This window comes from Lynx rufus, unplaced genomic scaffold (assembly GCF_022079265.1).
Source record: "Lynx rufus isolate CCGP_SWC_20201006 ecotype Redwood Valley unplaced genomic scaffold, mLynRuf1.p SCAF_5, whole genome shotgun sequence".
Taxonomy (NCBI): domain Eukaryota; kingdom Metazoa; phylum Chordata; class Mammalia; order Carnivora; family Felidae; genus Lynx; species Lynx rufus.
The window spans coordinates 112,551,108-112,576,613 of record NW_025814867.1 but is presented as its reverse complement, the minus strand read 5'-3'; the positions used below and the strand labels follow the sequence as shown (position 1 = coordinate 112,576,613).

The 25,506-nt window shown below is 38.6% G+C and overlaps 1 long non-coding RNA gene across 1 annotated transcript in view; it reads right to left on the bottom strand.

The window, feature by feature from the left end:
• LOC124526581 (uncharacterized) overlaps nt 1-17,984 on the bottom strand; it is a 31,982-nt gene extending 13,998 nt beyond the window's left edge. Inside the window, exons 1-2 of the long non-coding RNA XR_006965697.1 lie at nt 17,947-17,984; nt 4,766-4,914 (exon numbers count right to left, since the gene is read on the bottom strand). This is a non-coding gene — a long non-coding RNA (uncharacterized LOC124526581). The remainder of the gene's footprint in view (nt 1-4,765; nt 4,915-17,946) is intronic.
• Between the last annotated feature and the right edge of the window lie 7,522 nt (nt 17,985-25,506).

Here is a 25,506-nt window from a genome sequence, read left to right as displayed (position 1 = left end):
TGGAAATGGCCACTCTATTTCTAATTAAAAAGTAAATGCAGAAGTGCATAACTTATGCAGCGTTTAGGATTATAAATAACAGTAATTTCAACTCTATAATTCAAATATAGAAAAGATACTACCAATAAATTTATGAAAATATTTAGCCTAATAATCAAAGATGGCCAAATTAAAATAACAAAATACACATTTTACCTATTATATTGGCAAAGATTTAAACATTAAATACTGAGGTTGACCAGGATTGGAGGGGTGGGGTGTGGGTAGAAATTCTTGGACCGTCTACTGAGTGGAAGTTGATTAAGCTAGAGAAAATTTAGAAACATTTACAAAAAGCAATTCCACTTCTAAGTTTTTAATGTAATTATGTATATAACTATGGCCATGTGCAAACATATATGTACATGCATTTTTATTGCAACATTGTTTGCAAAAGTAGAAAAGTGAAAATAATCTAAATGTCCCTGATAGAGAATTGACTGAATAAATTAAGGTTCCTACACATCCTTACAATGTAGGACTACATAGCCTTTATGAGTACTGTACCATGTACTGACATGAAAAAAATCTTCATAATAAATTAAATAAAATTAAGTTAAAAGAAAAGCAGGCTACAAAATAGTACAATTTTCTACAGAATATTCTACAAAGATTCTATTCTATTCTATTTGTAGAATATTCTATTCTACAAATATTCTACAGAGTAATTGCATGTTTATGACTATTTCATTTATATAAGAATACAGGACTACCAGAACCCTATACAGCAAAATGTTAACTTTGTTCCTCACTATGTAGGTGATTTTTAATATTTTATTTGATTTTTATTTTTGTGATTTTTATTTTTGTTATAACTTGTATTTTCCAAAAAGAATATGCATTAATATTGCATTAAGGAAAAAAAAAAGTAAAGCTAGTTCCATTTTTTAAAAATGAAGTACACAGGTAAAAATAGTAGCTAAAAGTAAATTTGTTGTAAAACATCAATTCTGCAATCACAGGTCCTCTGGTTCTTCTGATTTCTGAGTGAGTATAACCCCTACATTGGCCTTGAAACCTTCCCGAATATCTGCTGATTCTCTTTCGGAAGGCCTTTCTGTTACCTGTACGTGTGCTTGTTTCCTTAAGAGCAACAATTTCAGAACTATCAGACATCTATAGTTTTTTTAATGTTTGTTTATTTTTAAGAGAGAGAGAGCAGAAGCAGAGGAGGAGCAGAGAGAGAGGGAGACACAGAACCCAAAGCAGGCTCCAGGCTCTGAGCTGTCAGCACAGAGCCCAACACGGGGTTCAAACTCATGAACAGTTAGATCATGACCTGAGCTGAAGTTGGATGCTTAACCAACTAAACCACCCAGGCACCCCATACACGTTTACAATTTTTAAATGGTGATGAGAGATTGGCTGTTTTAGCATTCATTCCCCATTTCCCAGTGCCTTCCCTCAGCACAGCAGCTCCTGCAACCTGCCTATGGAATCATTGGTGGTCTTTCCCCAGGCTTGGGGGCTTGGGAGCTTGGGAGAGAGCTCCCCCAGGGGGAGGGGGAGAGCCATGTCTTCATTTTTGTATGTCTATATCCTATTCCAAATCAGGCATTCATGATTGTTGAACTAAACAGAACATCCTAGAAACATGCCATCTCTGGCTTAAATTAAATTTAAGGATTTTTACAAATGTTAAATATTCCCATTTTTAATTTTTACTTTACTTATAATATGTTGTAATTATGAGGGGCTAGAAGACTATACCAGTTACACTTCATTTAGGAACATGAATCCTTCCATTCTCCTTGAATTTTGTAGGTCATTCTAGTGGTATTATGATTAGCAAAATGAGTGGTATAGTAACTTTCACTTGATTCCTAGTCATTTCCTTCTCTCTGTGACATTTATGTCCTATTTAAATGGAAGACTTTTCTTAGTGCAAATCTGATTATGATTTGTAATAAAAATTAGTGATTCGCAGTTATAATCATGTGATAGTTGAACATTCCTCCTGTGATTGCAAGGATATTGTCAACCTTTTCACAAACTCCAAGCCTATATTCCAGATGTGACAGATGTGACTCTGTACTTTTGAGAGGACATGAAAGCAGCATTATGGGTCACATAATTGGAAGATAATCTCCATAAAAACTAAGGAAAATGCAACAGCAACTAATAGTCTATTTCTGGCTCTACCTGGAAAAAGCAGAGCTAATTCAAATACCATGACGTAAAACATTTAAATCATTAGCTTGTGATAATCATTGTGATATAGCTATTACTGCAGGGAGCATGGTATAGCATTGTGGCTAAAGAACACAGATCCAAATTTGCTATTTATTGTCTGTGAAAGGTGAGCAAGTTTCTCAGTATTCCTGAGTCTATTTCTCTCTACAAAATGGGGACAGTTATACTTGCCTTAGATCACGGCGGTTCTAAGAAATTAAAGTGAGAATCTAAGGAATTTGGCACAGTATCTGGTACATATTAAGAGCTTCTTAAGTCACTGCTGAGAACTCCATTTTATAGATAAAGGAAATAGGATTCAAAGAAATCAGACTTCACATAATTCTTAGTGAAGTGTACCAAAAATGCAACCTTGATTTCAATGAAATCTAGGCTTACCTATGTGATTCCAAAACTCATGCTTTTTCCACTTCATATTTTTTTCCTCTGAGTCCCAGATTTTTCAATAGATTCTGTTAACATCACAAGCTTGGTTTGGTTTGTTTTTTTCTGTCTCCAATTCCTTTTCAAATTCAAACATGTTTCTTATTTTTTTCTAATGCAAATACCTCAAATCACCAAAATGTCTGCCTATTCGTGGCTAAATAGTGAAGATATTGCTCAAGGGAAGAGGAAGTCCATTTTATTGAAAATACAATCTCAAAAGAATCATATTTTCTTGTAGCATGTTTCCCTCTTCATCGCGTTTTATTAGAAATGACATTTTCCATCCTGTTCAGTGGTCACTAAACATCTTATATAGGCAATAAAATGTATGTTGCATGTAAGAAATGGACAGCTGTCTCCTTTTACTCCCTCTCACATTCAATCCCACATTAAAGGACAGTAACATCTATGACAGTTACCCTCACAGGAAAACATTTTTTTTTTTTACAGAGCACATACATACGAGGGAAGAATTATAGTTTCATTTTCTTTATTTTTCCATTTTGTTCTAGTCACAGATTTCTTGTAATATTCCTATGGCAAGAAGAAAAGATAAATCCAGTGCCAAAGCTCCCACTATAGACTGTGTGCCTATGGGCTCTGCCACCCAAACTGGTATGAGACACTGTAAGTATCACCGTCTTTCCTATTCGGTGCTGTTTGTTAGGCCAAGAAGCTGCACTCACTGGTCTATGTGCAGAGAGAGCAATTTGAATACACACTATTCCTGCATTCCAGGAAACTTGTTTACACTTTTCAGAAAGCACATTTGTATAAATGACTTCCTAATTTTAATAAGGATTTCCAAAAGGAGTTTAAAAAAAAAACATAGTGGTTTCTCAAATTAGTAACATCATAAACTGCCCCAAACATTTGAAACTTGATTTACATTTACTTTAATTAAGAAATAATATTTCTGTGCAGCATTTTTCGGAGGGGCAGTTAAGAATGTTCTGAAGTAAAATGATAATAAAGTCAATAACTGAATGACCACAATCAAGAAGAAAAGGAAACATAGTTTTTAAGAATAAGAAAGCATAGTGTTCCAACATTAAACCTGCTATTTATTTTCTAAATATATATTTTTTGAGTGTAATTACCTCAGCTTGCTTTATTTAGAAAGGATATTAAAATGTTAACAATAGTTGTTGTAGATAGTAGAACCAAGGGCAGATTCATTTTTAATTTTAAATATTTTTGTGAATGTTATCCATTTTTTATAATGAATATGTATTTCTTAAAGTTTAAAATAAAGGATGCTGAAAGAAATGTCATATGTGGCATAAAGCATATATTAATATTTCAGCACAATTTTACCTCTTCCTCTAAAGTCAAAATAGGATTTTTTTAAATGTCATGCTCAGTTTTAAGTTTAATATCCATAACTTTGAGATGATTTAACTTTAGACAAAGCCTCAATAAATTAAAATTCAACCAAATCACATTTGTTCTCATATCAAATGCAGCAAGTCATTATTTGGTTCAAAGCTTCTAATTTACTTTTACTAAATTGGCTTGTCCGTTAAGTCAAAGGTCAGGCCAAGTTGTGTGTATAGATGCAGTTCTTTATCTTATTTTAAAATATTTCAACTTTTCAATCAAGTGCAAATTAGAATTGGTTGGATAATAGTTGACTGTGAGTTATACCACTTATTCCAAATGTTCTATTGAAAAGTATTTGCAAATAACATATTTCTTGAAAAGTACAAATGCCTCCAAATAAAAGATTTCTAAAATAAAAGGAATGATTTTTTAATTTGAGCAATCATATGAGGAAGAATGTTGGTTTTTAACGTCTTTCTCTGTCATGTGGATTTATCTACAAACTTTTCTAGCGTTGAGGCTGTGTAAACATTGTTTGCTAAGTTCTCAAGGAAGCTGAACCACCAGCCTGACATCAATTTTCCATTGTAACAGTACAGTTCTGTTACCAAGAAAAATGCACAGGGCAGATCAATTGTAACAGGTATCTATGGTTCTCATTGCAATGATTTTTAAAAATGGAGCTTAAGAATGAGACCCATGTTTATGGAGTATTCATTTAGTACCAAGGAGCTGTTAAATGGTTCACGTATGTTATCACACTTAATTTAATCCATAAACCAACCTGTGAAAAAAAACTTATCCAGTCCTCCTTCCTTTTCTCTCTTTTCCCACAGTGGTCAGATCTTCCTTTCAGTCTGAAGCTTTCTCCCCAGCTTCTCTAGCTTCTTCTCTCAATAAATCTTTCCTACTCCTGTCTTGAGGTCTGTTTCTCTGCAAACATGAACACATAAAGAGAAAAAAAATTTTTTTCTGACAGAATATAAATTTTCTAGAGTTAAAGAACCCTTTGGAAAATGCTTTCTCTCAGACATGTCAAAGATGGAGCATGCTATGCTTTGGAGTAACAACTGTTTTGTGCGTTTTCATACTGCTGAAGTCATATATTTAGCCGAGACTTCTAAAAATGTGCCTCTGAGAAGTATCTTGATTAGCTGTCTTAAGAAAAGCCCTTGATGGGGGTGCCTGGATGGCTCAGTTGGTTAAGCGTCTGATTTCAGCTCAAGTCATGATCTCACAGTCTATGATTTCACAGTCAATGAGTTCAAGCCCTGCCTTGGGTTCTGTCCTGACAGCTCAGAACCTGGAGCCCACTTTGGATTCTGTGTACCCCCCTCTCTGCCCCCCCCACTTGTTCTCCGTCTCTCTCTCTCTCTCACCCCCCAAAAAACAAATAAACATTTACTAAAAAAAAAACATTTAAGGTGTCGATGACACCTTAGGTAATAATTCTCACCACTATAGTGATGGTTACTATTGTAGCCATTATTAGATTTTATCTATTTGCACCTTTCTACTATTTCCAACCTTTCACCCACATCCCTAGAAAACTAAAATGAGGAATGCCTTCAAATAATGGAGTAAAAAAACATGGTGCGAGGTGATGGAAAACATAAAGGCTTTAGAATTAGCAAACTTTGTTTTGGAAACCACAACAACAAACCACTGGTGAAGTCTGTGTGAACTGCACAAGTTATTGACATTCTCTGCCTCAATTTTCTCACCTGTGAAATGAAGGTAACACTATGTTCTTTGGGGTTATTGAGCATTAAATAAATGAGCAAACTTATGAAGGTCATGAGAGTAATGTTTGTTTTGTCTTTAAATTCTTTATTAATCCTGTATGCACAGATACAAATACATATATATTGTAAAAACAAATTTTAATTTAAAATAATTTAATTGTGGAGACTTAAGATTTATGAAGATGTTTTTGCAATATATATATATATATATATATATATATATATACCATTAAATATTAGGCAGACTGTATACATATCCAAACATGCAGACCCCCAAAAACAGGGTCCTCACTCATGGTTAATAAATTTACTGTGGCCTCTGGGCAACGAATTTTATAAATTATGTTTGAAAGCTATTTTATTCAAAGCATTATAATACATTTATTATTTAGTTCTAGCTATTGCCATACCAGAAAATACCTTTAAAGGCATAAGATGATCAGTCCTAATCCCTGTGACTATGTATTTTCTTAGCAGTCTCTGTAGGATTTTCATCTGGTTTAATTAACACAGATGTGTGTATACCTATAAATCTATCAGAAATTATGTATAAAGAAGGAGGGAGCGACCTAAGGCTCCACCAAACCAGGATAGCTTTTTGCTCTGAAGTTAAAAGAAAATATTGGCTGTTGTCAAAAAGTTCTCTCTTTGAAAGTCAAAACCTTTCTCAGCTTTGACATTTTTGATGTCTTAAAGTACAGGGGGAAAAAAATCTACAAAGATAGGTCTGCAAATATTTTAAATGATCCTTAGTCTAAAAATTCAAAATATCACAAATATTTTAGGCATGTATCTATGCAGAAAAAAACAGGAAATATATACAATACTCTTCCCTCTTGCCTGCAGTTCTGGTGACTATAAACAACACTGCCCTCTGGAATAATTAACTCTGTTTGGGGGCAAGGGATTGGGGGAGGGGGGACGTAGAAGGGATGAGGAAGAGGATATGAAATGGGAAAAAGGATCATCATTGTTGCTGATTTTCCATTTATTTTAGGAAAATATTCCTTCCTTGTGGTTTTTTGTATCTGAGATGACTGGCCAGTTGAGGACCTAGGAGGTTGGGAAGGCTTCTCGGGACGGTTAGAGCAGGCAGGCGAAGCACTGGAGAAAAACTCACGTTCTCAAACTGCACATCAGCTCTGCCCTTGATGGCACTGACCCATGGGAGAGGGAATGGCCCGTGGCTGCTCCTCCCTCTCGATCCCTCCCCTTGGGTGACCCTAATGAACCATCTTCAGGTGAATGCACGGCTTCCATCTCAACTCTGATTTTTCTTTAGCCATTTCTGTTTTTGTACCTCTCTGCCTTCTGTTGAGGCCAAAGCAACATTAATGGTTTTTAACATGTTAGATGGTAGTTTTCCCCCTTGTTTTACCAAAAAACACAGAAAATGAGAAACAAGAACCCTCTCAGGGTCTTTAGAAATAGCACATTTGAAAATTTCAACATAAAGATCTAGTTAAATTCAGACTTAAATTCAGTTAAATTTAATGTGCCAAGTTTTAGATGACAATTTGGTTCTCTGCATTTTAAAATGCATAACTGTTTACAATATTCTATTTAATGCAGACATGTCACAATGTGCATGATAGATAAAATTAAAGGCTTATTTATATATATTTTTACAGAATATAACACAAACATTGCTGTCAAAGGAGTTGTAAAATCATCTAATTTGACTCACTCATTTTTCAAATAAGGAAATTAAGTGAAGAATCTTATTCAGAAACAAAACTTTTTTTTGGTATTTTTTTAAAGTCATTGAGCTAGTACACATGGACATAATTATAAACATCATTAAATTAAGATAACAATATATTTTTATTTCAGCTAATAAAGTGCTACTGCCCGGAGTCCTCTGAGTGCCTACCTATCAAAACCTTCTGACATCTTCCTCAAAAGCTCCTGGACCCTTCAACATTAAGCAACTAAAAGGTTAACCCTTTACAAGCAAGAGGCCTTTGGGAGCCAGGCACCCCCCCTGACGAGAGTGTCTTTTCAGACTGGCTGGTGCCCAAGAGGGTGCAGGCTGTTAACAGTTTTGAGTATTGTCCCTGCATGCAGCCAATGACAGCAACTTAAATTCCCAGCTGTACTGGACATTTGTTGGTTGACCTAGCATGCATTCTCACACTCTGCTTCCACCCCCAGGCAATCATCTACCTCTTCTTCCTCACACAGCTCATGTGTTTTGGTAAAGGTTGAACCCACCCTGAGCTCCATGGAAAAGACTCCGTAAACTTCAGGTCCTTGGTACCTTCCATCCTCTGGCCACAGGTATCACAGGGCGAGCATGTGACCAGCCAACCAGGCTATTTGGAATGCTAGGACAACACTGCTCTCTCCCCTCCCAGGCCCTGTTGAAATTTGCAACAACCTTATTAGGAGCAAGAGACCCAGTCTTGGAATGAAATTAACATTGTTGACACTAAAGAGGTACAACAGAAAAACTAAGCAGCACAAAGCAAATCAAAATAAACTGAGTCCTTCCTGGCATGGCTGAACTACTAGATCAACCAATGCTGAAGTCCTCCCGAATTTGGACTTCCCAGTCCCCTGAACCTAAGTATTTCTTTTGTTGTTTAAGCTTATCTGAGTTGGGTTTTCTTTTACCTGAAAGTTTATGGGAACTCATATATTAACACACTGGTCCACCAGCAAAGTTTAGCCAAAGGTCTCCAGTATAGCCCTTTAGTTAATTATACCACAAAGTTATGAAACAAAGCAGAATTTCTCAAAATGTGTTCTGAAGAATGGCTAAAATAAAAAATACAAGAAACAAGTGTTGGCAAGGATGTGGAGAAAAAGGAACCTTCTCACACCGTTGATGGAAATGCAAATTGGGGCAACCACTGTGGAAAACTGTATGGAGGTTTCTCAAAAAAAAAAAAAAATAGAACTACTCTATGATCCAGCAAGTACACTACTCGTATTTCCCCAAAGAATACAAAAACATTAATTCAAAGGGATATATGCACCCCTATGTTTATAGCAGCATTATTTGCAATAGCAAACTATGGAAGCAGCCCAAGTGTTCATCAACAAATGAAGGGATAAAGAAGGTATGATAAAGAAGGTATATATATATATGTGTGTGTGTGTGTGTGTATATATATGTGTATATATTAATCATAGAAACAATGAAATCTTGCCATTTGCGATGACATGCATGGACCTAGAGAGTATCATGCTGAGTAAAATAAGTCAGTTGGAGAAAGACAAATACCATATGATCTTACTTACATGTGGAATTTAAGAAACAAAACAAACAAGCAAAGAAAAAAAAGAGAGGGAGAGAACGAGACAAACCAAGAAACAGAGTCTTAACTGTAGAGAATGAATTGATGATTACTAGAGGGGAGGTAGGTGAGCAGATTGATTCCCTGCCCATGCCGGAGGACCTTGACAGGTTTGTTGACTTTTCTACTTTTCTTTGGGAAGACCTTTAAATCTCTTTAAAAAGCATTAATTCAGAAAACAGAACAACCTCTGTTCTTTCTTCCCTTCACCATTCACCTACTCATCAGCTGCCAGGGTAAAGGTGGGGTGGGGGTAAGTTTTCCAGATTTTGTAGATAAAAATACAGGATCCCTACTTAATTTAAATTTCAGATGAATAACGAATAATTTTTAATATCAGTATGTCCCAAATATTGCAGAGGATATACTTATAATAAAAAATTGTTGGGGCGCCTGAGTGGCTCAGTCGGTTAAGCATCCGACTTCGGCTCAGGTCATGATCTCATGGTCTGTGAGTTCGAGCCCCGCGTCGGGCTCTGTGCTGACAGCTCAGAGCCTGGAGCCTGCTTCGGATTCTGTGTCTTCCTCTCTCTCTGACCCTCCCCCGTTCATGCTCTGTCTCTCTCTATCTCAAAAATAAGTAAACATTAAAAAAAAATTAAAAAAAATTGTTCATCGTTCATCTGAAATTCAAAATTAACTGAGAATCTTGTATTTTATCTGGCAGCCCTAGGTAAGCACAGGGAAAAGAGGTTCCTCTTTTATAGTCCTTACTTTCCTGAGTGCCTTCACATTCCTTGGACAGGGCAAATGGTGAAGATGATTCTTCTATGCCAACTTGGGAAGTTCTTTGGTCCTAGGGGACCTCTCTAGCATCAACTCTCAAGATCCGAAGGATATTCCTCATTCCCTCAGGATGCCCACCCCATGTAGCCCTTAATCTGCCAGCTGTGGGGCCCCACAGCAGTTACAACCCTCTGCATTGTCTCATGGGAAGCAATGAGACATCTTTGCCCCCATGCAGCAGCAAGCTCCTAGATTGGCCACCAAAGCGCTAATGAGCCAACTTTTGCATCTACGTTTCGAGGAGGGCATGGACCTCAGTCTGCAGTGTCCCTGAAATACGGGAGCACATATCTCCTCAAGTAGTCACACTGAAGCCACTGGGCTTGGTGTTGGAGGCAGCAACTTTCCCCAGGGGAAAAGGTGGGGGCCCCATCACACAGCTGCTAGTCTTTCCTCAGAAAATCTCACAAAAACCTCCTCCTCTGAAAGGATCCAAAAATTGTGGAATAGGTTCCCAGATATTTTGCTTGTAGAGTCTGTGCAGGGTGACTTAGCAACTCGCTTGAGAATTCAGCATTTACTTTATCTTGATGCCTAGTTGAAATTTCAATTTTACATTCTGTTATATAGGTTTCTTTTCTGGGAGAATTCTCACAACTTTTAATATAGCATACATTATGAGTCTACAAGAAGGGGTGGGAATTTGCAGTGGTTCCCAAATGTTTTTAATTACATAAACTTTTTTTCTTTTTCTTTCTTTCTTTTTTTTTTTTTTCAGGAGATTTGAATAAAATTGCTGTTTTGTGGCACAGACTTGGGAAGGGATTGTCCTAGAACATATATATTTTGGTGATCAAGAGCAAGATTAAGAGGTCTGAGTCCATATTTGAATTCCAGCTCTTCCACTTACTTACCTTTAGGCCCTGTGCCCCAGTTTCTTTATTTAATTATAGAGAATGATATCTACTTTACTGAGTTGCTGTGGAAGGGAAATTAGTCAAAACATGGCGAAGCCCCTGGAACAGTGCCTGGCACAGAACATGTGCTCAATAAACCTCAGCTGCTATTTGTAGCAACCACATCAATAGCAGTAAAAGCAGCAGTCCTGGGGCTCCTTAGGTGATCGTTATAAAATGGCAGAGTTTTAAATGCATTGGGACACTGTGTCATTGTGCAAATCCCCAGGTTTCTAATTTTACAGATATGTAAAGCAAATGTTTCCATACATTTGAATATGGCTAAGTGAATCAAAGTGCCCCGGAGAGTCCTTCAAATAATACTACAAAGTTTGTATCCTCTTGTGTTTAGAAATACAAAACTTTTTCGAAATGTCGAGCATCATTTTCACAGAGTTAGAAGATTATATAAGTAGGAATTACGTTTATTGTTATCACTGGGTAATTTTTAGAGAAGAGAAAGGGCTTAATCTGAAAGAAAAAGAACATCCTTAGCAACTTCAGGTGAGAATAATGATTGCAATACACAAAGTTGTGTACTGTATAACCAAATTTCTAAACATGTACCATCATTCGGGTCCTGTGATTTTTCGCCAGTCACAGTTCTGCCTGAGGCCACCGTCCCCTGACTGAGAGGTGCCTCCCTTGCATATGAAACTGGGAAAGGCAGAGAGAAAACACCAAAAACACCAAGCCCAGCCAGCCCACACCTCAAGACCACTCATTTTAGACACATGGCTGTATCTTAGCTTGCAGTAAACAGCACAACAAGCAAAGGTGCGCTCTGGATATGCCAGTGAAAAGTCCCAGTCAGAACATTTGGTTCTGAGTAGCGGAGAAACTTTGAGCAATTTCATTCACAGTTTTGACAGACTGTATTGTTATTATTATGAACTGTGCTTACCCGACCCTCAATAAAAATGATGTGTTCAAGTCCTAACCATTAGCACCTTGGGATGTGACCCTATTTGAAGACAGGGTCTTCCCAGGGGTAATCAAGTTAAAATGAGGTCTTTAGGGTGGGCTCTGTTCCAATAGGACTGATGTTCTCATACAAGGGGAAAATCTGGACACAGACATACACAGGGGGAGCATGATGGGAAGAGACACAGGGAAAAGATGTTATCTACAAGCCAAGGAATGATGGAAGCTACCAGAAACTGGGACAGAGAATAGAGCAGATCCTTCCCTAGAGACTTTAGGGGGAGCATGGCCCAGCTGACACTCAGCTTTCAGAATTCTGGCCCCCAGCACTGTGAAAGGACACATCTCTATGGTCCTAAGCCACCCAGTTTGTAGTACAGTTACAGCAACCCCAAGAAAATAATATACTGTATGAAAGTATGTCTCTCCCAACATGCTAATGACTAAACATGGCTGTCCTATACTTTTTCCTGCCTGCTGTCAACAGCTCATCAAAGCTCAGGACCTCCCCTCTGAAGTTGGTAGAAATTTCACATAAAAGAAGCCCACACCACATCATGAAGATACAAGGGAGATAAAATTAAACTGGCAAGAATGCCATTTTAGTACTCTCAACTTTTTTTAAGTTTATTTTTGAGAGGGAGAGAGAATGATCTGGGGGGGGGGGTGCAGAGAGAGAGGGAGCCACAGAATCTGAAGCAGGCTCCAGGCTCCGAGCTGTCAGCACATAGCCTGAGTCAGGGCATGAACCCAACAACCACGAGATCTTGACCTGAGCCGAAGTCGGATGCTTAACCAACTGAGCCACCCTGGCATCCTTCAACTTTTATTTCAAATGGTTAAGAGAGTATCTCTTTTATTGAAGGGGTCACAGGTATATTCTTCTGAGGTTGCCACATTTAAAAAGAAAACATTAGTGTTAGAAACCAGCCATGTTACATACGAATACAGGCATGCTTCAGACATACTACAGTTCGGTTCCAGACCACTGAAATAAAGCATGTATTGCAATAGAGCCAAGTATATTTTTGGTTTCCCAGTGCATATAAAAGTTACATTTACACTATACTATAGTTTATTAAGTACACAAAGCACTATGTGTAAAATAATATAATACTATAAATTAGAAAATACTTCATTGCTAAAATAAAAAGCAAACCATCATCTAAGCTTTCAACAAATCATAATTGCTAATCACAAACCATAACAAATACAATAATAATGAAAAAATTTGAAATATTGCCAGAACAACCAAGATGTAACACAGAGACATGAAGTGAACAAATGCTGTTTGCAAAAAATGGCACTGAGGGGCGCCTGGGAGGCTCAGTCGGTTAAGCATCTGACTTCAGCTCAGGTCATGATCTCAAGATTCTTGAGTTCAAGCCCTGCATCCGGCTCTGTGCTGACAGCTCAGAGCCCGGAGCCTGCTTCAGATTCTGTGTCTCCCTCTCTCTCTGCCCCTCCCTTGCTTGTGCTCTGTCTCTGTCTCTCCAAAAATAAACATTAAAAATTTTAAAATTAAAAAAAAATGGCGCTGATAGACTTGTCCATCACAGAGTTGTCACAAACCTTCAGTTTGTAAAAAAAAAAAAAAAAAAAAAAATGCAGTATCTGTGACGTGCAATAAAGTAGCACACAATAAGATGAGGGGTGCCTCTAAATTTTAATTATAATGTATAAATCCTGGGATCCAAGGAATGATAGCAAAGCTGCAGCCTTTACCAGCATGACTCCATTCCCAGTAACTAACAGGTAGAAGGTTGAGCTGGCTCGGCCCTGAACTTGCCAGCCTCTGAGCCACCCTGGTGCCCTCATTCACTGGGCAAGGCTAAAGCAAAGCAGAGGGAAGAAGTGAGCTACTTTCATGGGCTACCTGCCTCAGCATGACCTGACTGACCGCTGGCTATCTGCTGAAAATGTCTTCCCTATAAAAAAAAAAAATGGCAGAAATTTTTGGTGGCTGCATTGTTGTAAGATTCCTGGTAAAGCACATTCCTCAAAGCACACCTCAGAAAATTCTCACAGGAGTTAAAAACATTTTCCCTTTTCCTCTATTGTTCTCTTCTCTTCATTCTTCTTGCAAAACATCCTACAGAGGACTTTACTCCTCAGGCCTGTAATCAGAGTAGGGGCACATGTCAAGTCCAAGGTCTCTGGACAGAAAGATTAGACCAAAGAAAATAAGGCTGTAAATTTCATGGGATCTGACACTCGCAACAAACAGTAGCTATGGAGCTTTTGCATGAGGACTTCACCATCTGGTTTCAGAGACCTCAGTTTCCTATGCATGAAGGGAGGAAATTGTACTGCATGGCTTCCTATGACCCTTGCACCTTGAAAATCCTATGATTTTGATTCCTTATTCACAAAAGAGTAGGGTATGGGGTGCCTAGGTGACTCAGTCCGTTCAGCGTTCAACTCTTGATTTCAGCTTGGGTCATGATCTCACGGTTCATGAGCTAGAGCCCCAAACCAGGCTTCTCCACATTGACAGTGCGGAGCCTGCTTGGGATTCTCTCTCCCCACTCTCTCTGCCCCTCCCCACTCATGCTATCTCTCTCTCTGTCTCTCTCAAAATAAATAAACTTAAAAAAAAAAAAAAAAAGAGGAAGGTATGGATGCTGTAATTACCACGTCTTGGTAATCCTGGCAATATTTCAAATGTTTTCATTATTATCGTGTTTGTTATTATTATTCGTGATTAGCGATCTCACGCTTTAGATTAATTTTTAAAAGAAAAAAAGAAGCAGCGTCACTAAAAAGATGGAGACATTACCAAAGGAGAGTAGAAGGATTTTGTGGTAGATTCCTATGGGAAGTGTTACAACATGAAATGATCCTGCAGGGAAATAGAGAGCTAAGACTTGCAAGTGCAAGAGACCAAGCCATTCCCAGGCAGTGGGTCCCACCGGGCAAGCAGAGACCTTGGTGTCTCTCCCTCTTTCTGGCTCACTTTCCGCACTTCACGTTCCCCCAGATTTGAGTGCAAAGCCCTGCTACAATGAGTGGAATATAGACTCTTTCCATCTCTGTCTTTCTCTCTCACTCTCCAGATGAAACAAAACTCTTACTTCACACTGAAGGTACCCTTTATAGTCTTGCATGAGATCAGGTGACGTATCAGGCTCCCAGGAGGCAAGAGATGGCTTGCCAAAATTACAATAATTCAAGGGGGCTTAATAAAGACGATAACAAGGATAGCGCAGGTAGCCCAGATTGGTGACAACAGAGCTTGTATCTATTTTCCAAAGGAAGCGGTCGGAGAGGAATTGCGAACCCGGAAGGAAGAGTGGTTCAGCCCGGAGGCTGCCAGCCTGAAGCAACAGTGAAGAGAGGGAGCCAAGGGAATAAATACTTTGGAAGCCAATATAGGCATGTTGAAAACATTTCAATCCTTGCCAGTTGAAGTACTTCCTGAAATAATTCTCTTAATGTCCCCAATCTGGTAAAAATGTATCCTTACTGAGGAAAAAGCCAGAGGTAGAAAATTTTTGTGCCAAAGCAATGCAGAATTTTTGGTGTGGGATAGATATAAGTAGGCGAATCTGAAATGATTCCTTACTCCCAGAATAAGCTCTTCTACCTGAGATTAAAAACTCGTCAAAAAAAAAAAAAAAAAAAACAAGTTCTAAAAGTTTGCTACTTGTTATTCTTTGTAATTAAGTAAAAGAGAGACTGTTTTTTTTCCTTTGGATACACTCAATCTGAATACAATTAACCAATGATTGATAACAGGGGGAAGTGACCCTTGAGCCTTCTCTTAAATATCCAGCATTTGTTTCAGAAGGCCATTGGGATCCCACTTGTACAGTCTTAGCATAGAGCTAGTTCAGTCCGAGAGTCTTCCTGTGTGTTGGATCTATTTTAATTGCATTTCAACCCCCCTCCCAGAGCATAAGCCAAATTCTCTGCAGTGTCTAACCTGGGGTAGCAAATATATGGCAAAGGGTTTCCACTTTTCACTCCCATACTCACAAGAGATGTGACTAATCAACCGTTTCTAGTTCCTGGAAACTGAAATATGATAGTGGACTCTGTCAACAAATTCTCTGTTAACCAAAGGAATTAGCTTCTGCATCCTTCCTCTTTTAGTCCCTTCAGGCTTTTCAAAATGGTATTAATACCTACTACAAAAGCCTTGTTACAGCCTATTGCAATGAGTCATTACTACATAATAATTGCTTACTCCCCTACAATTAACCTTCTGTTGACATGGCTCATAAATTATGCTTCTCTTTCTTATCTTCTCCTGTTAATCTTGTAACATCTCTGGGGGTAAGGAGTAATCCTAACTAATTAACATTTATTCTTCAGGTGAGCCATGCTATAAAGACTCCAGTAAACCATTTGTTTTCTTACCAGTTTGTCATTTGCAACCCAAGCCAGAATTCTTCCACTTCAGAATAAAACCAGAGTTAAATTAAAGCAAGGAGAACATCAGCTTAGGGGGATATAGCATTCCTTCTCTGTCTTATGCTTTAAGATCCATCAGATGAAATCCTGAAATACCAACGTTGGAGTGGGGAGGTGAGGAAGCTTTCCTGATGCTGAACACAGGTAATTTTTAAGGTAATGCAAGACACTTAAAAAGCTTGTTATATACAATAAATAGGTAATAAATATAAACCAAGATTAGCTTCAAGGAAATGTAGATAATTACATGAGGATTTACTTTATGGTCCATTCATTTGTTCAACAAATGTTAATCATTACCAAGCCAAACATTTGGCACTGCATATAGGCTCTTCCTAAACTTTCGAAGTTGCCAGAAGGACAACTACCGGGTAACTTCACATACTACCCCTGGATCAGTCTGAAACAGGTGGGATTAGCGTGGCTAGATCATAGATCTGGCCCAATTTGGCCTTTCCTATAATCTTGCAGCATTTCTATTATAGATATTGATTTACTCAAACATATAAGAATAATACTACCTAATCCAAACCCTTTGATCTGAGGGATTATAAAGAATATGTATAAATAGACAAAAATAAACATTCCAACTGAAGTCCTATCTGTTCATCTGATTAAAATTCTATCTTTTTGAAAGATGGATGCTTTGGTCAAATAGTTGACTTTTCTATCCTGTATAAAGGGCTAAATCAGTTTCTCTCATATCAAAAGTTTCCTTTTCCACCAACTTTATTCACTGTCCTGCTGCCCAAAGTCCTGGGTCTAAAGATACCACGCAACCCGATGATAATACACTGAATGCTTGCCAACAAGAAAGAATGCTCAAGGAATACGATGATTAGGGACTAAACCATTTTAGAATGCTATTGGTTTCCTTTGTCTCTAGAGGATATATACCCAGGAACAATAATAAAAGTTCAAAAAAGGCAAAATCCTTCTTCCCCCTTTCACCACATAAATTAACCTCCTCCTTTATAAACAAGTGATTATTTGCAAAGTTGGTTAAAAGGAGTTTAGATTTAGGTTTCATTTAGAATTTCTCAGCCACACATTTTGTTTTTCTCCTATTATTTAAAAATTATTTTATTGCACATGATATTCCAAGTACTTAAACTTTGGTGTGAGTTTTTAAAAACGTAGTTAGAAAAACAACAGAGGGGAAAACATGGCACTGGTTATGAAAACGTTCTTGAAACCAAATTTATCTCAGGAAGAAAGGAAAACCAACAATGCAGCTTAAGCAAAAAGATTTTTCTAATATTGTACTTGTTGACTCTGGGGTGACTGACAGAAGAATAAACACATCCACCCTTTTCTACTATTCAAAACACCTTCCCTTTTAAACACATAATGCAGAATCTTACCTTACAGGGGATGATCACAGGCTACTATATTACAGCTCTTTTATTCAAACTAAAAACCATATCTTGGTGCATATAAAAAGTTAAATCAAATCCAGACAGCCAGATAAGAGACAAATAGAGAAAAAAGAAGGAAACCAGATGTTTCTGAAGGCTTTTTTTTTTTAAAAAAAAACCTCTTTGGCTCCAGCTAAGGTTGAGGTTAGCCTGAGCATTGCGTGCCATTCTTGAAGGACCCTAGGGCTGACTCATTTATTTTATCATTTCTTGTGAAAATGAGAGGTGGCAGCCATCACTGAAGAGTGAAGGGTGACTTGGTGACTGATCTCTTTACTAAAATGAGGAAAGCAATCACACGCGATGTTCAAAATCTCCCCACTCCCAGAGAAACCCAGCAGCTTTATAGAAAGGAAGTTATTTCTATCTAAGAAGACAGGTGGCAACTGAAAATACAAATGAAGAAAAGAAGAATAAACATCTTTTTCAGATATGTATCAGCAGTTACAAATAATGAATATTATTCCAGTTTTCTTACCTGCATATTGCAAGTCGAAATAGACTTGATCACTGTGTTTTTAAAGTTCTATCTTTTTAAAGTTCCCTTTCTAAATGCATCACTTCACTCTTAACTGTCCAAAGGACCCGTTAGAGTCTACTTCCTCTAAAACAGGTGCAATTTTAATAGAATAGTGGGGGCAAAGGCCACCCGCCCACCCAGAGTGTTGAGGAACAAGCATGGGCACAGTGAGCAGAGGAAGGTAGGAAGTGATAAGTGTCCTAAGAGAAGTCATGGCAAGGTCAAAGTTCCTCCTCTCCTGGGGCAGTGGGGCTGGACTTTTGATTGAGCTGAGCTGCAGGGACAGACACTAATGTGTTTCCCTGTGGATCTGGAAAGGAAACAGCAAGAACAACCTGGTTGAGCACTTAACTAGAGTGGGAGAGACAGACACTTTTTTTTTAAGTTTATTTATTTATTTTGAGAGAGAGAGAGAGAGAGCACAAGCTGGAGAGGTCAGAGAGAAGGAGCAACAGAATCCCAAGCAGGCTCTGCACCATCAGCAACAGAGCCCAAGGTGGGGCTTGAACTCACCAACCGTGAGATCGTTAGGGAGCTGAGATGAAGAGTCGGATGTTTAACAGGACTTCACCACCCAGGCACCCCTGGGACAGACACTTTTCTGAATACTTTACAAGAATATCAATTTTAATCCTTAACACAACCTGGAGAAGTAAATATTGTTATCCCAGTTTTAGAGATGAGGAAGTTGAGACACCGAGTTGAAGGAGAAGGAGAGTAAAACTCCAACATCCAGGCAGACTCATCCCATCGCCATTCTGCAGTCTCGATGTTTCAAAACCACACCTGCGTTCTATGTGACTAATCAACATTTTTGTATTACTTCAACTAATGAAGTACATTCTCTTATATTATCTCAATTTATCTTCATTAAAGCACTGAAAAGATGCTCTTGTTAGTAAGCTTGTTACTCAGGTGAGAAAAAATGAGTCTCAAGTCGTTCATCCAGGAAATGGTAGAGCCCCGACCAGAACACAAATTTTGTGCCCTCAATTCTTCTGCTCTTTCAGTCTAGCCTCTTGCCTTTCATCTCTGCTCCCCTCCTCTCCTTCTGATTCATGGGAAGGCTGTGATGTCTGTAAATTCCCACATCCACCTGCAGCCAAAATTGAAGCTTTAGTCCATCAGCTTTCCAGCTTCAATTCCTGTTAAAACATAAAGGTCCTTATGAGAAGGGGCACTTGAATCTTTCATCAGCCATTTGCACTTCAGTGAGACCAAGGGTCTGACCAGGGTGAGACCAAGGGTAAACATTTTAATGTTTATTAATTTTTGAGAGAGAGAGACAGAGAATGAGCAGAAGAGGGTCAGAGAAAGAGGGAGACACAGAATCAGAAGCAGGCTCCAGGCTCTGAGCCATCAGCACAGAGCTCATTGCAGGGCTCAAACTCATGAGCCGTGAGACCATGACCTGAGCTGAAGCCAGCTGCTTAACCGACTGAGCCACCCAGGTGCCCTTGATATCAGGTTTTCTTAAATAAACGTTACTTCTTAGAGCAGTCTTGAATTCACAGCAAAATTGAAGGGAAGGTACAGAGATTTCCCATATGCCCCTTGCCCCTACACATGCACAGCCTCCCCCATCATTAATATCCCCTGCTAAAGCAGAACATTCATTAGAATTGATGGATGTACAGTAACACTTCATTATCACTCCAAATCCATAGTTCACATCAGGAATCACTCTTGGTGTTGCATATTTTATGGGTTTGGATGAATGCATGATGGCGTGTGTCCCCAACTACATTATCACACAGAATAGTCTCACTGCCCTAAAAATAGTTTGTGTTCTGCCTATTGATCCCTCCCTCCACCGTAACTCCTGGAAACCATTGATCTTATTTCTTTTTAAAATCAGTTTTTCATAGGCATAGATGTGCATAAAAACAACACAAAGGAACAAAAAACATAAAAACGAGGGCATTTAGTACCTAAGGTATACAGGGTGATGTGGGTCGGGAAATTGAAGATCTAAAGATTAACAAACTCTAGCAACCTTATAAGTGAGGTAGATACACACCTCTCTCTGCCTCACCCCTGCCCACATCTTACTGAGACTCGCCTCATTCAAACTTTTTAGCCATGAAAACCTACGTGGAAACAATATCTTACATTTATATACATAGAATATTAACTAAAAATGTGATTGTTAAGAGTTTGTTAGAATGAAAGTTTAACTATTTTAATAAAAGTTATATTGTTACATGTACCTCAGTATCAACTTCTGCTGGCAGCATCCGATCTATTCTTTTTAAATTTTTATTTACTGTATGGCATTGAAAAAATCCAATTCATAATAATAAATATCTGCAAATGGTTCTTTTTTAAAAATTTTTTACTGTTTATTTATTTTTGAGAGAGTGAGAGAGAGACAGAGCATGAGCAAGGGAGGGGCCAAGAGAGCAGGCGACGCAGAATCCAAAACAGACTCCAGGCTCAGGTCTGACAGCAGAGAGCCCAATGCAAGGCTTGAACTCACAAACCGTGAGATCATGACCTGAGCTGAAGTCTATGCTTAACGAACTGAGCCACCCAGGCACCCCTGCAAGTGATTCTTTCAAAGAACTCAACTTGCAGTCTCGGACTATTTCCATTAAGCTGAATCAGAACTTTTACAGGGCACTAATTTCTTGCATTCTTTTTTAAGTTTATTTATTTTTGAGACAGAGAGAGACAGAGCATGAATGGGGGAGGGTCAGAGAGAGAGGGAGACACGGAATTGGAAGCAGGCTCCAGGCTCTGAGCCATCAGCCCAAAGCCTGATGCGGGGCTCGAACTCACGGACCACAAGATCGTGACCTGAGCTGAAGTCAGAAGCTTAACCGACTGAGCCACCCAGGTGCCCCAAATTTCTTGCATTCTTTAGTGTAAATACAAAAGTCTGACACATATCTAAAATGCACAGTTAGCATTAACACCATCTGTATAAAAATATCAAAATATGACCAAGTTATGTGCTCAATTGCTTCTATCTGAGTACTGATGCATGAGGAAAACATTCACCAAAAGGCATTCCTGGGTCTTGCCAGGACCACAATCACGTAAGCATTATCATGGTATACTTAGTGGCGTGCATTTATAGGCTTAAATCTTGCAAATGTGAAGCCAAAAACTTTTTTAAACAAATCTCTTATCTGCAAGAGCAATGTATGAGCAGAGCCAGGGTAAACTCTGAAAGAAAAGACCATTAAAGAGGACTAGCCTTGCCAGATATTAGAAGATATTATAAAGCTCTAGTGATTAAACTGTGTGTTGGAATAGACAACCAATGAAAGAGAACGGGGTACAGAAATATATATATGAGATATGAATATGATAAAGTTGAGCACTTCAGTATAAAAAAGATGACTTTACCATTTCTTGGGGGAAAAGCCATATGGAAAACAACAAAAAAAGAACCTGGATCTCTCTCATCCCTTATGTCAAAATACATTTCTGGTGCAGTGATGTGCTAGACCTGGCATATACCAGCTGGCAGGAGCCCATTGCACACATCTTTTCCTAACTAACTCTGTGTTCAGTTCACATTGATAGCTGATAATTGAGCAGGATGGGAATGTTTACACTTCAGTAATTGGCAAATACTACAGATCAGGGCTGCTGTTGTTTTTGTGTTTTGAGACCCAATTTTCCAGTCACCACTGCTGCTGGAAAAAATCATACAAGATACGAAGCAGAAGATAACATGAAGATTTTTCTTTTTACAACCTTAGAGGTGGTAGAGAAAGTTTTTTATACAATCCAAAATATTTTTTAAAAGATACACTGACAAAAAGCAGAAACCTACTCTGAAAAAATTCTATAAGTCATGTTAAAATTTAAATGTCAAAAGAGGGAAAAATAAACACACATATAAAAAAGGGCTCATTTTCTTACGCAGAGAGCTCTAACAAATTAATGGGAAAAAGCTGAGCAATTTAATATGAAGATGACAGACAGCGATTGACAGTTAACAGAAACATAAATATAAATGGCTAATAAGTACATGAAAAACATGCTCAACCTCATGCATAATGCGAAATCCAAAATGAAAAACATATATATATTTTTTTAATCTATAAAATGGCAAAAATCTAGTGTAGGCTGTGATGTTGAGGGTAGAAGCGATGTAGCCCATTCATTCACTGTGGGACATTGTTAAATTAAATTTAACATTATTGGGGCGCCTGGGTGGCGCAGTCGGTTAAGCGTCCGACTTCAGCCAGGTCACGATCTCGCGGTCCGTGAGTTCGAGCCCCGCGTCAGGCTCTGGGCTGATGGCTCAGAGCCTGGAGCCTGTTTCCGGTTCTGTGTCTCCCTCTCTCTCTGCCCCTCCCCCGTTCATGCTCTGTCTCTCTCTGTCCCAAAAATAAATAAACGTAGAAAAAAAATTTAAAAAAAAAAAAAAAAAAATAAATTTAACATTATTAAGTAAAATTTACAATTCACACTCTTTCCAACTCAGTAATTTTACATCTAGGAATTTGTTTTATAGGCTCTCACAGTCTCATAAAAATGAGCAGACGTGGACGACTGTTACGGTTCTGTGTGTGTAGTAGTTACCTATTACTACATAAGAAATGCCCCCAAGACTGAAAAGCTTGAAGTCATGTTAAACATTATTATCTTATACAATTTCTGTGTCTCGGGAGTTGGAAAGCCGCTTAGCTGGGCGAGTATTTTTCAGGAGATTGTAGTCAAGGTGTGGGCGGAGGCGTCTGAAGGTCATTGACTGGGGCTGGAAGAGCCAGTTCCAGTGTGACTCACTCATATGGCTGACAAGTTGAAGGAAGCCTCAGTTCCTCACCCCCCAGACCTAAGTCGTCGGATTGCTGGAGTGTCCCCATGACACGGTAACTGGCTTCTACCAGACTGAGTGACCCATGAGAGAACAAGGCAGAAGTCCCAATGCATTTTATAACCTACTCCTGGAAGTAATAGATCACCATATCCATAATATCTCCTTGTTACACAGGTTAACCCAATCCAGTGAGGGATGAGAATATACCAAGGGCATGAATACCAGTGGATGAAAGTCACTGGAGGCCATCTTTTGAGGCTGATCTCAACAGCCACTAATAAGGTGCAGGTTAAATAAATTTCCTAACTTAATGAAATGTCATAGAAGCTTTGAAAAGAAGGAAGCGGAAGCAGCCTACATGCGCTGCTATGGGGAAAATGCCCAAATTTGAAGCACACATTTATGTGTTTATAATACGAACCTCTGAGTATTCTTATAAATATAGGCATATATGCACAGTTGCATAATTATATACATAAGGGTACACAATTTCTGCAACAATTTATAAGGAGTTTTATTAGTGGTTAGTGGTTAAAGATAGGTAACTTTTTTTATGCACTGGTAATGTTTGAAAAAATGTTACTATGCACATATAATACATTCATAATTTTTAAAGCTAGTTTAAAAATATGCTCCACAGATATTTACAGGACAGATAAACAAAGGGAGATATCATTTTAGCCAAGGTCAGATGACAGACTTCCTCCTTACTCCAGCCCTTGCTCAGAAGAGCTGAGGGATAAGCAGGAAAAAACACAACAGGGTTTTCTGAATTGAGGATTGAGCGCTATGAAGTCTCCCTGATCTCCAGGTCTCCAGACTCTGCAAAACTGGATTACATGAGACAGGAATTATCCCAAAGGAAAAATCTGCTGTGGTCGATTTCTCCCAATTCTGAGGCCACAGAGTCCAATGGAGGGTCTGGCAGCTGAGAACGTGCAGGAATGTCAAGGCTTGCAGTGGGTAGCAGTTACACAGGGTCATTCAACCATGGAAAGCCTCTCAACACCTTAGTGTTAGTGAAACTCAGTGCCCGTGGATTCCCTCATCATCTGCTGCTAGGAAAGCAGGGCATGTGAACCTGTGTCCTAGAAGATCCTCAGGGACTACCACTGCAAGAGTGATCACTCTTGGTGGATTATGATGATGGGGATGTGGACACAGAAAGCCCATGCTCAGCTTATTACGAGGTCAAGCTTGTGTTACAAGGTCAAGAAGCGCTCCGCTGGGTTGATGGAGAGGACAGCTGAGAACTGTGGGCAGCAAGCATGAGCAAGATAGAGTTACAGATTTTTAAGGAATCTTCCCAAGAGCTTGTATAAAAATGCCAAAAACACAATGATAATATTGTGATTATATTATTATGTGATTATATTATGATTATATTATCAGATGCAGCTGATACTTATTGAATGCTGATTATTCATTTACTAATTGTGCCCATTTTAAAGTTTAAAATGCTGAGAATAGGAGAAGCCAAGCGATCTTCCCAAGGATATTACATAACTTATTTTGGAATTTCAGTTTTAACAAATAATTCAAAAATGTAATTTAAAAACATTTTGAATCGAACATTTTAAAGTTTTATTTATTTATTTTGAGAGAGAGAGAGAGCGCATCCACAAGGGGGTGGGGGGCGGGCGGGGAGACAATTCCAAGCAGGCTCCGCACTGCCAGTGCAGAGCCCAATGAGGGCTTAAACGCACAAACCATGAGATGTTGACCTGAGCAGGGATCAAGAGTCAGATGCTTAACCAGCTGAGCCACCCAGGCACCCCTGAATCAAATATTTTAAAAGTAAGCACTCCCGCTCAAGAAATCTGAAAACTACTGCTTTGCTGATCCAACACTGAACCAGTGAGCAGAATTTATAGAAGGGTAAATTTCTGTTCAGTATAAACTTATTCATAATTGAAGTGTCAATCATGGAAGGACATTTCCTGAGATAGAAAGCTCCCCATGACTGGAAATGTTCAAACAGAATCGCTCCCGCCACCTGTTAGGTACCTTCTAGACAAGGGTGAGCAGCACCCCATCGGTTCCTTTCATAGCTAAGCTCTGATGTTACCACTGAGAATAGAGGCTTTACATCTGTTACCCTTGAGGTTGAACTGAGCTGAAGCTGCTGATTGCAGAAGACGTGATTAAATATATTTCCTAAGACGTGATTAAACATATTTCCTAAGATTGGGGGGTTTTAGTGATAATAGCAAATACATACAAAGCACTTAATTATATGCCTGGCACTGTTTTAGGTGCTTTACATATATTAACATACGTGATCCTTTCTATCACCCTAATGAAGCATGTATTATTTACACAGAATTATCTAAGATCCTAACCTTAAAATCTGGCTACCAAATCCATGCTCTTCAACACTGTGATATTGCAGTGAGATAGTTGCAATTTATCCCTACAAAGGGAGAAGAGTTTAGCTAAAACACTGCAGATAAAAGAATAAACAGACACAGGAAGTGGTTTGTTATGTAATAGGGAGTTTCTGTCCATGTTTCTAGTTCTGTCTCCAAATCACAGGTTGATACTTCGAAAAAAATCAGTGCCTCGATATCAGTAACATTCCTTGTTTCTGAATTCAGTACAAGTCAGTTTAACCTAAAATTTTTAACTTAATGGAGAAAAAAAAAGATAAGGAGAAAATCATAAGAATAGCTTAGTAGAATAAGAGATTCTTAAAAACTGAGAACAAACTGAGGGTTGATGGGGGGTGGGAGGGAGGC